Source organism: Thermobia domestica, chromosome 9 (assembly GCF_964235325.1).
Source record: "Thermobia domestica chromosome 9, izTheDome1.hap1.1, whole genome shotgun sequence".
NCBI lineage: Eukaryota > Metazoa > Arthropoda > Insecta > Zygentoma > Lepismatidae > Thermobia > Thermobia domestica.
The window spans coordinates 124,829,924-124,849,635 of NC_137462.1; the positions used below are offsets into that span (position 1 = coordinate 124,829,924).

The following is a 19,712-nucleotide window of genomic DNA, read 5'->3' on the forward strand; positions in this document are numbered from 1 at the left end:
GCGTGGCTTTGTCCTATCTGTATGTTGATACAATTTCTTAAGTTAAATTATTAGCCAAATATTGAGATTGCTAGATATTGTGTAAAACGCAGGACCGTAACTAGGGATGCGCACGAGACGAGTCGAGACAGAATTTTCCTGACAAAATTCGAGTCGAGACACGGCTCTTCCAATAGAGTAATATACATTTTGTCGAGTCGAGACATCACTTTTACAACACATTTACGAGACGAGACAGCCACAAATCTTGTCTCGTGCGCATCCCTAACCGTAACTTAAGGGGGTAACTGTCGTCTCAGGGAAGCTCCCTTCCATTTGAGAGGGGTCCACTTTAAGACAAAATTTTCTTACTCCATATACGATACGAACACGAAATTATAAATTAAGCATTAGGTTCAGTACATTACATAAACTAATCAGTACACGAAAGGTAAATAAAACCAAAAATGAGTCGTGGGCCTATTTCAGTAAAAAAATGTCCACTATTAGGGGCACTAGGAATAATATTTATTTGTATGGCTTTGAGATTTGTCAATATTGTCTCTAGTGTTGGAAGTGAAAAAAAAACATAGGGGTATGTTTGATTACGATTTTGTCTCGACATACCGACTATCTAATTGTTGAAATTAGTGAGGGTATGTTGCCTAAAAAATTGAATTTCTATTTATACAATGACTTAAAACCACTGGAAAGCTTAATCTCTGTAGTTGAGGGGGAGGGGCAAGAGAGACTTTGATCCCCTGCTAACAACTTTCTGAGAAAAGTAGAAAATATCCCCTTATTAGAGTTTAGGATTTAGATTTCTGGGCTTTCGGCAAACTATGGCCATGTTAGCCCGTCACGTCTGAGGGATGACATCCCTCGGCGAGCATACTATCCGAGGAAACGGAAGGAAGAAAGGATTGAGGAAGGAAGGAAGCTACCTGGGACATCCCCGCATTTGCCTGGTCGGAATGAGGAAAGCCTCATTCAGAATGGCTGGCCTGAAAAAGCATTTTACACTTTTTCAACCGAGTTCCCCCCATTTGAAATCGAATCCGGAATCACTCGCACCGAAGGCGAGAGCGTTAGCGACTACGTTACGCGGGGTCAAAATATTCCCTTATGTTGTATTATAGAGACTTTTACACGAAAATGCTCAAAAACTGAGTTTTTATATTAATAATTTCCTGCTGGAAAACTCCCAGAAACCCCACTCGACTGAGGGATATTTCAAGCTCCCGGAAGATCTGCCCCCACAGCAGACAATCCCTAAATCCGCTCATGCTCAAACCGTGGCATTTATATGCATTAAGGCAAGAAGACACAAACATACATGAAAAAGAAACAGTTCAATATGGGACATCAAAATATAAAGGAGATGAACGTTTTTGAAGGCACCTCATTTTAAAAACAAAAGGTAGGAAAAATAACAAAAATGTTGGTGATGACAACTTAGAAATTATTTCTACATAATAAAATGTTTTTAGTGCAAAGCTATTCCTCAATTACTGTGTATAAAAATGGATTTATTAAAGGTATTTAGCATCTACTTTCCAGTGACGGTATGTCTTGATCAATGAAAACCCAGAGGCGGTACGCCTTTATCACTGAAAAACCAGAAGCGGTATGACATTCCAGCGCATACCGTCTCCGTGCGGTAGTTGTCCCTTAATTAATTTGTCATGTATGGAACTAGCCCAGGGGCGTGCGGGAGGGCCCACAGAGAGTAAGAGAAAAATAGAAAGAATGAGCCTATTTTCGAATTTTGCAGGAGTGACCAAATATTAATGCTTGCCCCCTAGAAAAAATCTAAGTTACGGCACTAGTAAAACGTTCTTTAAAAATTCAATTCGATTTTTTATAGAAATGAATGTGTCTCACAATTTTTCGATATTCTGTACATGATACCAGTACTTGTAATATTTTTTACAACCAGGCCAAATATCACGTTATGTGTAGTACCTATGATTTCCACAGATCAGATTAAAGGTTTCCTATATAAACTAATGAAAGCTGTTAATTACATAACTATATTTACTAAATAGAGAGTATAAGTTTGATGAGTAATATGCCCATTTTTTTTATGGGCAAAGAGGGGAGCACGGTGCCTCAGTTGTAGAGTGCTTATCTCTGGTAGTTGGGGTCCCTGGTTCGATCCCTGGCGAAGCAAGCTTGTAGTGGACAACATCGTGCCTGTGGGCTTCCTCGGAATACTCCTGTTTCCTCCCACTTTCTCATTCATTCCACTAATTCTTCCATCATCTTTCACTTGCTTTAATCATCGTCTTCCTTAGCCTAAAGGGCATAATTGTGGGACGTCAAACTGGAAGATTTTCACATGAGCAAAGACAAATTATTGCATAGTGGCGTAAGCAAATACGAGTTCCTGATTTTAAACCATATACTTTTGAATAAGATACTATGGAAAAATAAACAGTTATTTTATGAAGATACATATAAAATAACGTTTAATTTAAAGAAATTAGAGGCTGATCGGGAGAAAGGGGAATACCAGTCGATTTTAGAAGGTTCGCAATGCAATAGTGTTGAGGATACTGATTAAAATTACAGATAGCATTAAAATATCAGCAAAAGAAAATCGCAGCATGCGGAAATGCATAGGAACAAATCATGATTTAACCTAAAGTGCACTAAACTAGCAGAGAAAATCGGATTTTGTAGCCAATGCAGTTTTGCTTAACAATAGAACTTCACAAAATTTCTTTGACGCCAGGCGGGAACTTCCAAAATATTTAGAACAAAGAAACGCGATTTTTCAAAGCTAAAATCGTTTAACTTGAATACAACGGTAAAAATACAAACCAAGCTGAGCCGAGCCCCTTTCTGGCCGAGCTTGGCTACGGAAAAAGCCGGTCTTTGTTTCGTAGACGACGGGCCATTTGCCAATTAAAGAGTGCGGCCAACAAAGTACACTGCTCCACAAAACTTAAGCAACTCGAAGAAAGTGGCAGAAAATAAAACGACACCATCACTGCACCAAGTATAATGAACAAACCGACGATCCAGATGCACAATGCAACACAAGTGAAGACGAACAATACAGTTAGGATGTACAGAGTGACCAAAAAGTTCAGCACAACAATACCTCAACAGGTCAAGCTGGATTGTGCGAGGGCATAGGCAGTCAATATGGCGTGTGACCACCACGAACAGCTATAAAGGCACGACATCTGGCCTCCATGCTGCAAATCAGAGTGTTGACCAAGTCTTGCGGCAGATGTTGCCACTCCTCGAGGAGAGCTGTTCCCAGGTCAGGGAGAGTGTGTGGTGGTGGACTGTGCTGCGCTATTCGCCGTCCAAGAGCATCCCACACGTGCTCGATGGGATTCAAGTCCAGGGAATATGCAGGTTACGCAATACGCGTAGTGTCTTCGCTCTCCAGATAGTCGGAAACAAGATGTGCACGGTGTGGGCGGGCATTGTCATCCATGAACAGGAAGTCTGGGCCAAATGCTCCGCGGAAATTGCGCACATGTGTATTCAGAATTTCATCCCGGTACCGTTGTGCTGTCAAAGTGCCATGTTGCACAATATGGAGGTCCATTTTCCCATTCAGCATAATTCCACCCCACACCATAATGGAACCACCGCCATAGACGGCCGTTCAGCAATGAAGTTTGGATGATAGCGTGTTTCTGGCTCTCTCCACACTAAAGTCCGACAGAATCAGACGACAAACTGAATGTCCACTCATCGGAGAACATGACACGCGCCCACTGGTGTTCCCCCATGCAACATGTTCCTGACACCATGTGTAACGCGCACGTTTGTGCTCCACTTTCAATGGCGCACACAGAACAGGCCTTCCTGCATACAGTCCTGCTCTGTTGAGCCGACGACGAACAGTTTCACGACTCACGCGTTGTTCTGTAGCCTGAAACAACTCATTGGCCATTTGAGAGCGTGACTCTTGACGGTTACGTTTGGCAGAAATTGTGAGAAATTCGTCATCGACATCCGACGTCTTCTTCGGACGGCCTCCTCCATGACGTCTACTGACTTCACCTCCATTTTGGAAGCGACTCCACAAACTTGACACAACGCTTTTGTTCACGTTGAATTCCTGCGCCACTTCCACTTGTGATCGACCCAATTCCAACCGCCCAATTATTTGCCTGCGGTCAAAGTCACTCAAATGTCGTCTATCAGTCATTGCAAGGTGTGTACCCCACACAAGAACCACTAACCCAACGCTGGAGCCTCGGACACTACTGGGCTGTGGTGTACGCCTCATGGCATAATTTGTTCACCGCGCTTGCAACGGTGCTGCTTATGCGATAGAACGTGTTCTCGCCTTGCCTGTGTGTCTCTGACGCGTCTCTGTGTATGTGCATGCCACTAACCAGTGCTGAATGGGCCCCACACGTCGCTTATACCACGTTCTCTCGGGTTGCTTAAGTTTTGTGGAGCAGTGTATTAGCCTTTAGCCTCAATTTCATCTCCGCATGAATTTGCTCCAACTTGAGTGCAAGCGATAGCGTCGATGCATAGAACACAACTCTGAAGGAACCAGAGTGGTCAGATGCACCGTTCCTGCGTTATCGCGTTCCAAAGTGTGGGATGCCACGAGATGGCGCCAGTATCGAGGCGCAGCTGCGAGATCGCCTCTTAACGCCTGGGTATTTGTATAAAGTGTGAAGCTATCACGTTATAGTGGTCACAGATATAACTCCATATTGTATTAAACTCGTTGTTGCGAGTCCTGAGCACGTACAGTAGGATGTTCACACATGGCCACCATTATTTGGTACTTCTCTTACGGCCACAACTATGAGTTTCTTGTGCCCGGTGATCGGTAGTCCAACGTTCCTCTTCGCATTGGAAATCCTTCCAATGATGAGGATGTCTCTGATTGAGTTTCATAAACTAAAGTACCACATCGATCTCAACCTCAATACTGGTGCAATCTCGTAGCATTCCACACTTTAGGAACGCGATATCTCAGCAACAGTGCATCTGATCACTCTGGTTCCTTCGACAGTCGTGTTCCGGAAGCTATAAATTGCAATCACGTTCGGGCTAATTCATGGGGAGACGAAATTGGGGCTAAACCTGGACGCACTCTTTGATTCAGATGCTGTCAATAGTTACCGAGAAGAAAATTACTACTACAAGGCAAGTCGAGCCGAACTGACGCCAGCCCATTCACTAAGTATGACTATCATTATTCCTTAGACTATGAGCTACTTGTCCACCAAATTTGGTTCAGATCCAGCCACTAGTTATCTAGGAATAAAGTATGACTTACAAGTCGACCTGAACCGAGCCCTAATCCCAGCAATGAAAGAAACACAAATATCCGGGTGTAAGTGAAATTCCCGCTGAATTAAATTTAGTTGTAGGGGAAAGTTATGGCGCAATATAAACTCATCCTTCTGATCTGGAACAAAGAAGAATGGACACAAGAGTAGAGAAAAACAATGATTGTCCCGATTCACAAGAGAGACATCAAAACTGATTGTAATAATTAATCATCTCCTTCTAAATTTTAACTGGAAATTCAATTGGCAAAAGATAATTAGAAAGACGTAGTCGCAGGTTGGAGAACGTTGTTATGATGAAATAGGAATGCAAAATAGAAACTCGATCCAGGGCTGACAACAAAAGTGAATGGAGAGCCTTTGTGAATGCGGCATAGAACCTTCTGGTTACATAGAATATAGTTAGTTATAAAAAGTCACGCTTGTCTTAAAATATGTGAGATTGAATGTTTGAGCCCCTTCCTTGAAATTCTGAGTACACTACAATATAATAATACACAAGAAACGTCCCAAAAGTAAGATTAAAAGCCATATTTCGCAGTAATTATATTTTAAGTTGTGCATAAATCAGTACACATTTTGTGCTACAGTCAACTTTTATTTGCCAACATAGCCGCGGAGACGATTGAAGCATTTGTCTAACTGAAAGATGAACTTGTCGATGCCACTTTCGTGAAATGTGAACTTCTGGCTGTTAATCCCGCATTGCAACGGTGTTTTGACATATTCATCACTGCCTTGTAAACTTATTTTTCAGACGTTTTCGTAGATATGACTTTGGTTATATAGTATGTAACTTTAGCAAAATGTTTGTTGTTTTAGGTAGTGACGTCATAGCGGTTACAGATAGAGGGCGACTAAATGGTCCTAGCAGGAATTGCATGCTGTCATTCGAATTCCTAATGCGAGAAACGTGTCAGCTGCCGAGATTCATAGTCAATTGGGGACGTCTATATGGAAAGCGTGATGAGTCGTCGGATGTGGCAAAATGGTGTAGCCAATTTTAAATCGGGAAAGTAACAACAAGAACAGTGCGCGGAGTGGCAGGCATATAGCACTTGCCATGGCAGACAAGACACACATGGAACATGCTATTCTGGAGAACAAGTGACAAAGTGTTGTACGACTAACGAATGATTTGGGTTTGTCACGTGGAACAATTAGCCGCAAAGTTGGTATTTCACCAAGTGTGTCCGGTGAGTGCTACGAAACCTTGTTGAAGACGGTATTTCCTTAAGTGTATCGTCACTGGTGACGAGATCTGGGATCACCACAATTGCCCAGAAACAAGAAAGGCAAATCTGTAGTGCAAATATCCAGATTCTCCACGCAGCAAGAAATTGAAAGTCTGAAGTCGACTGGCAAGGTAATGGCTACTGTCTTGTGGGACCAGAGCATTGTTTTCCTGGTAACTTTCTTGGAGATGGGAGTAACAATTAATGCAGCTGTCCCCGATGTAACATTAGAACGTTTACGAGCTGTCATTCGACGACAATGTCCTCGATTGCTATAAAGGGGTCACATTAGTGCTCACCCACACACTGCTACTAGCACTTAAGAATTATTGTTTCAGTTTCGATGGAAGTACATTACAGCCTCAATCTAGCGCCTAATGTACTTGAAAATCATCTTGAAGGACACAGATTCCAAAATAATGAAGATGTCAAAACAGCGGCAAAACTCTGGCTCAACATTGAATATCTCCCACTCTCTCTCCCTCCCTCCCTCCCTCTCTCTCTCTCTCTCTCTCTCTCTCTCTCTCTCTCTCTCTATATATATATATATATATATATATATATATATATATATATATATATATATATATATATATAGATAGATAGATAGATAGATAGATAGATAAATAGATATACCAACGGATGATATATATCAATATGATACATCAACCAAGGGATGATATATCATCCGTTGGTTCCTTGTATGCACAGAGACTGTATGAAACGTAACTCCCACTGGCATGAAATTATGATCTCCGATACTCAAATGCGGCAACAATAATGATTTGTACACAGATTTTTTACTTTATGAATACGTCTTTGTTAATATGTAATTTAGCAGCTTTTAATACTCTTATTGATGTTAAGGAGCATCTTAAAAAAAAAAAAAAAAAAAAAAACAAACAATCGAGCGATCTCACTTTATCACGATGTTTAATTTTGCAAGTAATTATAATTGTACAGGAAATTATTAAGTGTAACAAGAATCTCTTTGTGTCATTTTTATGTCTCTCAGTTCGATACCTTACGTCTTGTGACCGTTCTGATTCCACTACAGAAATATAAAAGACAAAAAATTATTTGTCAATATTAAAATTGGAAATTTGCATTTGAATTTTTGAAAGTGAATAATTTATGTAATAGTGGATCCTTGTATATAATACGATTTCATTATATAATACGATTTCGAAAAAAATTGAAATATGATCTCTTTCCTTCTACTTCTATATTGTAATATTAAATTCCAGACTATTATAAGGTTAAAGTAGTTTATACTGTGCTTGTGAAGAGTGCAATATAAAGATGAACAAAGTATAATTGGAATGAAATTTATATGAGATTCGTTACATGACTATATTGAAACTAGTATAATTTCAGAACTCTACACTACTAATTTTCAAAAATTCGTATGGCGAGAAGCCTTCACGTGTTGCACTCTGAACTTCTATACGTTCCGCACTGAATGTTTTGAGGAATCGCCTGCGCACCGTATTCCAGCAGGAGAATCCCCGCTCGAATATACACCGGAATGCTTAAGACTTCTTCAAGGAATGACACTAACCGCTGCTTTTCTGCTGTAGCAATCATTGGTGAGCTGCTATCAATGCATAGCAGCAGAGATCACATGTTGTTAGCAGTGACACAAGGCACCTCACACCATCACGCCTGTCGTTCGGCCGTTGCCAATATGATATTTGAAATACACATCAGCCAATTTCTCTCACCAAGAAAGCGTCTATTGCGTTTGCGGCCATCTCCCCCAGGACAGGTTGAAGCAGGATTCCAATGTGTACCACCCAGTGTCGTAACGTTGTCATATTGTGGAATCCATTGCTCGATAGTCACTGCGTATGGTTCTCTTGTGTATATTGGTTCCACACGTGCATCACTGTTGTTGAAGGTGTACGACATCTATTACGCGGTACGAGAAGTCAACTTCCCGTGAGAAGAGCATGTAGCCCTGTTCATATGGTACACTTTGATGCGTATACATACTTCTTGTTCATTTGTACGTAGGCCTCTATTACCTGAAAGCTGCGTAAACCACTTATCGCTCCACTACTCCATACACTCAGCCGAGGATGATGCAAGTTGTAATCGTTTATACGTTATTTATCTGCCGTACAAATTTTAGGACTTTACAGTCATTTCTGCTATTCCTTCTTGATGTTCCCATTTCCACGAACGGCAGTGGTATTTAGTTAAAACTAACTTTTTGTGACCACATGAATCTCTCTCTCTCTTTTCAGGTAGGCAATGTTTTTGATGGTTATATCCTAAACATGCTGCTGATAGACACAAAGGATGTAAGTACATTTCTAATTCATTTTTAAAAAGGGTATTCAATATAGTTAATAGTTTCATATTCTTTGATAGATTTTTGTAATTTTTTACAAAATGCAAGATTTTTAATAAAAATTACAACGTACTACTGCCAAATCTCTTTTCATTTCATCTTGTTAAATTACAGTGATAAATTAGGACCTACAATACGACCGATTTTGAAAATATAGTTAACAATCGTTATTATTATTATTACTATTATTATTATTATTATTATTATTATTATTATTATTATTATTATTATTATTATTATTACAATTGATAATCATTTCCTTATAAATTCTGATTATTCTGACAGTATTGCTCTACTGCATATACGCTTTAATTTACGTGCCTGAAGTTGGCCCCCCCCCACCTCTCCCAAATTACGCGAAACATTGCACATCGTTAGTGCATCGTTAGTGCACGTTAGTGCACTCAGAACTAACGTTAGTGCTATCAGCGTTTACGAAATATTGAAGATTTTTGGTGGGGGGGCCAACTTCATATGAAGTTAGCCCCCCCACCCATCTTTATGCAGACATATTTTCACAAAACTTTGCGCATCGTTAGTGCATCGTTAGTGCACTTAAACACACTTAGCACTACCGTTAGTGCTATCATATTTTGGGATTTATTCAAGATTTTTGGTGGGGGGGCCAACTTCAGAAATACCAAATTCTATTCAAATAGAGGTAGAAACACGAGGTTAGCGGCAATCGTTAGTGCACCTAAACGCACAAAGCACTAACGTTAGTGCTACCATATTTTGGGATTTATTCAAGATTTTTGGTGGGGGGGCCAACTTCAGAAATACCAAATTCTATTCAAATAGAGGTAGAAACACGAGGTTAGCGGCAATCGTTAGTGCATCGTTAGTGCACCTAAACGCACAAAGCACTAACGTTAGTGCTACCATATTTTGGGATTTATTCAAGATTTTTGGTGGGGGGGCCAACTTCAGAAATACCAAATTCTATTCAAATAGAGGTAGAAACGTAGAGCTAACGGCAATCGTTATTGCATCGTTAGTGCACTTAACCTACTAAGCAGTAACGTTAGTGCTACCATATTTTGGGATTTATTCAAGATTTTTGGTGGGGGGCCAACTTCAGTAATATCAAATTCTTTACAAATAGAGATAGGAACATAGGGTTAACGGCAATCGTTAGTGCATTGTTAGTGCACTTAAACGCAGTAAGCAGTAATGTCAGTTCTACCGTATTTTGGGATTTATTCAAGATTTTTGGTTAGATGTCAACGTTAGAAATATCAAATTCCATACAAATTGATGTAGAAACATGGGGTTAGCAACAATCGTTTGTGCTTTGTTAGTGCATTTAAACGCATTAAGTACTAACGTCAGTGCTACCATATTTTGGGATTTATTCAAGATTTTTGTTGGGGGGCCAACTTCAGAAATATCAAATTCTATACAAATTGACGTAAAAACACGCAATTAACGACAATCGTTATTGCATCGTTAGTGCACTTAAATGCAATAAGCATTAACGTTAGCATTACCATATTTTGGGATTTATTCAAGATTTTTGTGAGGGGCCATCTTCAGAAATATCAAAGTCCATAGAAACCTTTAGTGCTTTCTAGAAGCACTAACGATCCACTAACGAATGGCATTAATTTTTTGTTAGTGCTTGAAGTTGGGGCAAGTTCCCGTGCCCTCCAAAGATATTGTACTTGTAGCACCTACACCACTGAAGTACTAACGTTAGTGATTGGTGCACTAAGAACCACTAACAATTGCACTAGAAGATATCATTACTGCTTTTGAATTTGGCGGAAATTTGATGTAATTAAAAATTACCAATAAATTTCTTATGGGAGTTTCGTGACATGTAATTGTCCATAACTACCCTAATATTGAAGTACTAACGAAACTGTTAGTATTTTCTAGAAGCACTAACGATTGCACTAGAAGAGATCATTAGTGCTCTTGAATTTGACGGAAATTTGATGCAATGTAAAATTTCCCATAAATTTATTATGTGAGTTTCGTAACGTGTAATTAGCCATAACTAAAGTAATAGTGAAGTACTAACTAAACTGTTAGTGTTTTCTAGAAGCCTAACAATGCACTAACGAATGGCACTAAGTTTTTAGTGCTTGAAGTGGGGGCGCTAAGTTCACTCTGGCCTCAAAATATATTTTAATTGTAGCACCTATACTAATGAAGCACTAACCTTAGGTGTAGATGCACTAAGAAGCACTAACAATGCACTAACGATTGCTCTAGAAGAGATCATTAGTGATTTTGAATTTGGCGGAAATTCGGTTCAATAAAAAAATTTGCCATAAATTTCTTGTGAGCCTAGTGATATGTAATTGGCCATAACTACACTAATAGTGAGGCACTAATGAAATTGTTAGTGCTTTATAAAAGCACTAACGAATGGCACTATTTTTCCGTTAGTGCTTAAGTGTGGGTGCGAAATTCAATCTGACTTCCCCAAAGATTTTTTTACTTGTAACACCTACACTAATGAAGCACTAACGTTAGGTGTTTGTGCTCTAAGAAGCACTTACGATGCACTAACAATTGCACTAACAGAGGTAATTAGTGCTTTTGAATGCGATGGGAATTTGATGCAATGAATGAGAGTTTTGTGTTTCTTATGGGAGTTTTGTGACTTATAATTGGCCGTATCCACACTAATGGTGAAACACTATCGAAACTACTTGTATCTTCTAAAGACACTAACAATGCACTAACGAATAAAACTAATGTATTCGTTAGTTCTTGTAGTGGGGGCTAAGTTCCCGCTAATTTCGAAAGTTTTCTTTGCTTGTAACATTAGTGCTTCCTATTGCAGCAACACCTAAGTTTAGTGCTTCATTAGTGTAGGTGCTACAAGTAAAAAACCTTCGTGGACTTGGTTCCCACTTCTAGCACTAACGAAAAACAGGTCCATTCGTTAATGTATCGTTAGTGCTTCTGCAAAACACCCATAGTTCCGTTAATGCTTAACTCTTGATGTAGATATGGCCAATTATATGCCACAAAAATCCCATAAGAAATTCATGGGGTATTTTTCATTGCGTCAAATTTCCGCCAAAATCAAAACCACTAATGACCTATTCTACTGAAATCGTTAGTGCTTCATAGTGCACTAACACCTAACGTTAGTTCCTCATTAATGTAGGTCCTACAAGTAAAAAAAAAAAAAAAAAAAAACTTTGGAAGCCTTCATGAACTTGGCGCCCCCACTTCAACCAACAACGAAAAATTAAAGCGTTCGTTAGTGCATAGTTCGTGGTTCTAAAAATACTTTCAGTTTCGTTAGTGCTTCACTATTAGTGTAGTTATGACCAGTTACATCTCAGGAAACTCACATAAGAAATTTAAGGAGAGTTTTTCACTGTGTCTAATTTCTTCCAAATTAAAAAGCACTAATGATAACTTCTAGTACAATCCTCAGTGCATCGTTAGTGCTTCTTCGTGCACCAACCCCTAACGTTAGTGCTTAATTAGTGTAGGTGCTACAAGTAAAATATCTTTGGTGGTCAGCGTGAATTTGCGCCCACTTCAAGTACTAACAAAGTAATTAGTGCATTCGTTAGTGCTTCCTGAAAATACTGACACTTTGTATGGAACTTGATATTTCTGAAGTTGGCCACCCACCAAATATCTTGAATAAATTCCAAAATATGGTAGCATTAACGTTAGTGCTTAGTACGTTTAAGTGCACTAACGATGTACTAACGATTGCCGTTAACCCTATGTTCCTATCTCTTTGATATTACTGAAGTTGCCCACCCCACCGAAAATCTAGAATAAATTACAAAATATCGTAGCACTAACGATAGTGCTTAGTACGTTAAGTGCACTAACGATGCAATAACGATTGCCGCTAACTCTATGTTTCTACCTCTATTTGTATAGAATTTGATATTTCTGAAGTTGGCCCCCACCAAAAATCTTGAATAAATCCCAAAACACGGTAGCACTAATGTTAGTGCTTAGTGCGTTTAGATGCACTAACGATGCATTAACGATTGCCGTTAGCTCTATGTTTCTATCTCTATTTGAATAGAATTTGATACTTCTGAAGTTGGCCCCCTACCAAAAATTTTGAATAAATCCCAAAATATGGTAGCACTAACGTTAGTGCTTCGTACGTTTAAGTGCACTAACGATGCACTAACAATTGCCGTTAACCCTATGTTCCTATCTCTTTGATATTACTGAAGTTGCCCACCCCACCGAAAATCTAGAATAAATTACAAAATATCGTAGCACTAACGATAGTGCTTAGTACGTTAAGTGCACTAACGATGCAATAACGATTGCCGCTAACTCTATGTTTCTACCTCTATTTGTATAGAATTTGATATTTCTGAAGTTGGCCCCCCACCAAAAATCTTGAATAAATCCCAAAATACGGTAGCACTAATGTTAGTGCTTAGTGCGTTTAGATGCACTAACGATGCATTAACGATTGCCGTTAGCTCTATGTTTCTACCTCTATTTGAATAGAATTTGATACTTCTGAAGTTGGCCCCCTACCAAAAATTTTGAATAAATCCCAAAATATGGTAGCACTAACGATAGTGCTTAGTGTGTTTAAGTGCACTATCGATGCACTAACGATCGCCGCTAACCTCGTGTTTCTACCTCTATTTGTATAGAATTTGATATTTCTGAAGTTGGCCCCCCCACCAAAAATCTTGAATAAATCCCAAAATATGATAGCACTAACGGTAGTGCTAAGTGTGTTTAAGTGCACTAACGATGCACTAACGATGCACTAACGATGCGCAAAGTTTTGTGAAAATATGTCTGCATAAAGATGGGTGGGGGGGCTAACTTCATATGAAGTTGCCCCCCCCCCACCAAAAATCTTCAATATTTCGTAAACGCTGATAGCACTAACGTTAGTTCTGAGTGCACTAACGTGCACTAACGATGCACTAACGATGTGCAATGTTTGGCGTAATTTGGGAGAGGTGGGGGGGGCCAACTTCAGGCACGTCTTTAATTTAACAATGAGGAAATTGCAACATATTTTTTTTGTCATACTTTAATTTCTATTAAGAGCCCTTCCATCTGATGCATGAAATCTCTGGTTCGATCACAGCACGCGCTAAATGGACTTTGTCCTAGAAACAACTTGTGCATGGGGTTTCTCGGGGTTCTCCCATTTCATCCCACTTTCTAGTTTAATTTCCCATAAACCTAAAGGAGACAGTGATTATGGTATGGAATAAAATGATAAAATGAAGAAATTTCACTACATTTCATTTTATATTTTATATTTTATATTTTAAAAAATTCAGAGCAATGTGAAGAAATAAAATGATAAAATCGTAAGAAACATGTTGTTTCGTAATCGTAATTGAATGCTTCCCACTTCGGATCAGGCTCGCACCCAAGAGGGGCTAGGGGGCCGGGCCCCGTAAAATTTTCACGGCAGACTTGCAAATTGTGATAAACTGTAATATGGTTGGATCGCTACCCCTCCCCCATACATTTTTGGGCTGGCTACGGGCCTCCTTCGGATCCGCAAAGATTTACAGTCTTATTAAGGTTCTCGAGGCTTTCTTCTGAATCACGCTAGACGAATTCTCCTTTGCTGAATTCCTTCCGAGATTTTCTTTCTTACTGTTGCTATGGGCAATGGTCTTATTATTGTTTCTTAATAGGTTGACAGCCATGAGACCCAAAACTGGGTCTCAGGTACTGTCATTCGTGACATCCACTTTTGTGTCTCACCTCACCAGCCGTTTCAAGCCGCGATACCCGTATATGGGTTTCACTTGTCACTTATTAACATAGTAAAAAAATATTTTTTTGGCTCCAGAATGTTACATGATACTCGTAGCCTGGCCCTAGAAAGCAAAAGGCGCTTATGCTTTCTAGGGCCAGGTCAAATGGACATACCATGTTGACTCATTTTCGCAAATTTTTTATTACTTGGCCCCACAGAGCGTTACAGGCCATCTGGCCTTGGCAGTCAACCTGTTAAGCAGAGGGTATACAGAGGTATATACCCTCGACTATAGCCATAACTATTAGCGTTTCTGTTAACCTTTAGATACACTTGGTGGGTCAAAATGACCCGGTACCTGTTTCTTTTGTTTTTCTAAACGAGTCAATTATGTTTTTATAAAACCAGTCTTTGTGACATCTCATATTCATCTTTTCTCTACTATACCTGATATTTAGTTTTTTAGTATCACCAAATATAGGGTGGGGGAAAACTGATTTCTCTCTTTGCTCCGTAATTACATTTGGTGGGTCAAATTGACCCGTAATTTAGTTTGCTTTATTTTCAGTAATATATTTTACTTTCGAACACTTGTATTCTCTAAGGCAACATAAGGTCAAAAATGCGGAAATGAAGAGACGAAGAAGAAGAAGAAAAGAAAGAAAAAGAAAAAAAGAAGAAAATATTTTTCTGCGAATTAGATTTATTGAAAATTGTTGTCAGCTTGTGTATTAGTGCGTCTGTTTGTGAGGTCAAATTTAGACTGCGAAAATGAGCGGACTTTCAGATGAGGCTATAAGAGATGAACTGTTATTCCCGAGAGTAATGAAGAGGATTCCTATAATGAAAGTGAATCTACGGACGACAGTGAAAGTGAAACTACTAACGATGTGTCCATTCCCTCTTGTAGTCATGATATAAACGGTCGATATATTTCTAAAGACGGTACTATTTGGAACACGAATCCCCGTACGTCAAATCAAACCCTTGTACATAATGTTGTAAGACATAATCCTGGATCTGTCAAAAACATTCATCTCACTTCACCTAAAGCTTGATATGTTCTTTTCACCAGACTTGTTGGAAGAATTAGACTGTGTACATATCTAGAAGGCAAACGCATTGCTCGAGAAAAAAGAACTACGTGGAAAGAAGTTGATATGGTGGAACTTACTGCTTTTCTTGGATTACTTCTTCTTGTTGGCTTAGAAAGAAATTGGGATGTACCGGTAAAAGAATTGTTTCTTGACATGTACGCAAATCCACTTTATCGACCTACCATGTCGGTAAACAGATTCTTGAATATACTGCGAGTAATGAGATTGGTGACATGCGTACACGGGATACTAGGCTAAAAACTGACCGCCTTGCTGCCATAAGTTTCGTATGGGATATGTTCATGAAGAATTGCTCCGAAGCTATGATTCCAGACATTTATCTAACCATTGACGAACAGTTGCTGTCATACAGAGGTCGATGTAGTTATATTCAGTATATGCCCCAAAAGCCAGGAAAATACGGAATCAAAATATTCTGGATGTGTTCTGCTAAATCTGGTTATCCATACATTGAAATGGTGTACACAGGTCGCAAACCTGGGCAGCAAGTAGAAACTAACCTATCACAATATGTTGTTCTAACGCTATGTGAATCTTTGAAGAACTTTCCAGGGAGAAATATTACAACAGACAATTATTTCACAAGTTTATCTCTTGCTAAAGAGTTGTTACGTAATAAGATTACTTTAGTTGGAACAATTAGGAAACACAGGAGGGAAGTGCCTACAATTATGCTACCAGCTAAAAATCGACAAATTTATTTGTCTGAATTTGTTTTCATTCAACAAGCGACAATGGTCAGTTTTGTAACGAAGAAAAATAAAGCTGTTATTTTATTATCTTCTATGCATGGAGATGCTTCAATAGATTCTGAAAGTGCCCCAAAAAAGCCAGAAATAATAACATTTTATAACAAAACCAAGGGTGGTGTCGATACTATGGACAAATAGATACGCTCATACACAACAAAGAGGCAAACCAGGCGGTGGCCTATGACCTTGTTTTTCAACATGCTAGATGTCGGAGGAAATAACGCATATATAACGTACATAGCTTGCAATTCTGACTACGAAGGAAATGCTACTGAACGCCGCAGAAAATTCCTGATGGAACCTCAGATGGAAAGGCGTGTGCTGATTCCTGACTTGAAGAGGAGTGTAGTGGATACTTTGGGAAGATGTGGTATAACATGAGGACCACAAGAAGATCGTGCCGGAATTTCAAGGAAAAAGAAACGATGCTCAGTTTGTCCTACGTCAGCGGATAAGAAAACGTCTACTGTCTGCTATAAATGTCAAAGATTCATCTGCACAGTTCATACTGTATCTTTGTGTGAAGAATGTGCGTAGGGTGAGAATGTAGAGTACTTGTAGTGAAAGTACGTTATTACTTGTTGCTAATAATTTCTAATAGCATTAAAATTCACCTTTGTACATGTTACGATATGAATAATGAAATATTATTCTGAATTGCAATCAATAGTGTATTTTTACTACAATAGCATGCCTATGAACAAGTAGACATTTCCTTGTACACATAATCCCTTGTACAACCTTCAAGCACATTACGACCGTGTGAGAAAATAGCGATGAAGCAAACATAAATTCTGAATAAAAATTCCAACTTCTTTGATTACAATAGTAAACCTGTGAACAGGTACACATATGCTCTTGTACAAATAAGTTCTTGTATACATAAGCCCTTGTACAAACTTCAAGCACATTACAACCGTGTGAGAAAAGAGCGATGAAGAAAACATCAATTCTGAAACAAAAATTCCAACTTTTTTGATTACAATAGTAAACCTGTGAACAGGTACACATATGCCCTTGTACAAATAAGTTCTTGTACACATAAGCCCTTGTACAAACTTCAAGCACATTAGAACCATGTGAGAAACTAGGGATATAGCAAACATCATTTCCAAAGCAAAATCTCCAATTTCCTAAAGATTAAACATCAAAAAGAGCACCGGGTCATTTTGACCCATCAAGTGTAATTACGTAGGAAAAATGCCAAGTGAATCTAAGGGTTAAGAGGACACTTGCTGTTCTCTTAGCCATCATCAATGTTTACCTTCTAAATATAGCATTAAGAGGCCTAATCACTGCGAAACTAAAATACCGCTAATTTTACAGTAATTATGAGATATCTTTAAATAGATAAAAGATAATCGAAATGGGGAACAAGAGCGCCCTAGACAATATTATTTTGCAAGGGGTACCGTTATCACGAGTCACCTAGTAGCCTTCCGTTTGCAGCTATTTAAAAACACGAAAATAAATGCCGATTTTTCTAAATGGTTGGAAATTGAAAGCAGATAAGTGAGTCGTGATAACGGTATCTCATGTAAAATAATATTGTCTATGGAGCTCTTGTTTCACTTTCCGATTATCTTTTATCTATTTGGAAATATCACATAATTACTGTAAAAGTAGCGGTATTTTAATTTCGCCGTGATGGGGCCTCTTAATTTTCATCTATGAATTTATTTGCATTACAGAAGTTTATTTTGCCGGTACGTAGTACACAATATTAGTTATGTAATTTCAAGACTCTCACTTCAATCTCAAGCTTTCAGAATTGCAGTGGCGCATTCTGATTTCACGGCATGGGATTCCACTGACCGTGTATATTATTATTATTATTGTTATTATTATTATTATTATTATTATACACAACATATGCATAACAATGTACAAATAGTGGTTGATGTGTTTTGTTTGAACTTAGTAATGATTGAAACTATTTGCTTTTTTTTTTTTTTTACCGCAAATGAAATGGAATAAGCCTTTGCGCAGTTAACTTCTCGTGGATTGCATTCATAAACAGTTAATTTTTTACCACTGTCACTTCCCTCAATAGTCGCCTCTGTCACTGATGTTGATTGTCATTCCGCACCTGTTTTCGTAAGGCATCTGAGTATAGCAACACAACGCAAAAATGCAGACAATCGTTATAATTGTTATGTCGATTATCGTTACCAAAATCTCAAGTTTTGCGGTGTATTAACGCAAACGATTACGGAATGTGCCGAGTTATCCCATACAATATTTTTCGTTCATCAATTTGCGTCACGAAATATGTAACGTGATTTTGCTATTTGAGCATAAATCCATTGTAGTACTGGTTTTAGCCTTACAAACAAACGTTCTATAACCAATTTACTTTGTAGCAAAAATTTGAAAAATGATAGCTCAAATGATATAACGCACAACGGTCATATGATATGAAAAATGATAAATTATATAACTCACAACGCTCGTCAGAGTAAGTAGAAGTTAACATTTAATCCAATCTACAATACTGTCTGCGGTCTTCATTTCGTAACGGTTGGCGCAAAATTTGAGGATTCAACTAAAGGCAAATAACGCAATAAGTAATATTAACTACAATAATAAGAATCTCAAAGTAAAACACAACTTTTGCATTGCGTTGACGCAAAGCGCTACAAAATGATGCTCCGAAATTCTCAGATAGACCCAAAATGGCTGTTATGTCATTGCTCTTAACTTCCATGTACTCGCTCCGCCTTCGGAAACCGATACACAAAGTGGCAACCTGCCTGGTTGCTAACCCGTAGCTCGCTAGCATATTGTTACGGCTAACCTACGTTGGCGTGCAAGCAGTTATATATGTTTCTTTCTGCGGGCAGTAGACAATGGTTACCAGGGAGTTGTCACATCATCAGTCTCCAAAATTTAAATCTAGGGAAATTTCGCAGGTAAATTTAGGAGAAAGGGGAAAGGGACTTTTTTTCAATAAAATGTAGAAAATCCAGGGAAATTCTCGCGCTGATTGATTGACCAATATAAATTCTTAAATTTTTGTTTGTTCTTCAGATATAAACTAACACAGTAGCAATTGTTTGCGCCTGTGTGTCTGTTCAAAGTACCATAATTTGCACCCTTTGTGGGCTTGGTGTATTTGAATTTTTTTAAGAAAAAAGTGAAGGAAAATGTAAACGAGAATCAAATATACCTTACAATATCGTTGTGTGCCTATGCTACTGAGGCACAGCGCACACTAGACGCTCTTTTCCAGATGAGGTTTCCCTACCTACAAATCTAGAACGTATCCTCATGTTTATTCTACGAAACAGATTAT

General features: G+C 38.6%; 1 protein-coding gene across 1 annotated transcript in view; it reads right to left on the bottom strand.

Moving 5' to 3' along the window:
- The window catches only part of LOC145694087 (uncharacterized), a 119,322-nt gene that overhangs the window by 35,893 nt on the left and 63,717 nt on the right, over positions 1-19,712 (bottom strand). The gene's annotated exons all lie outside the window — the stretch shown is intronic.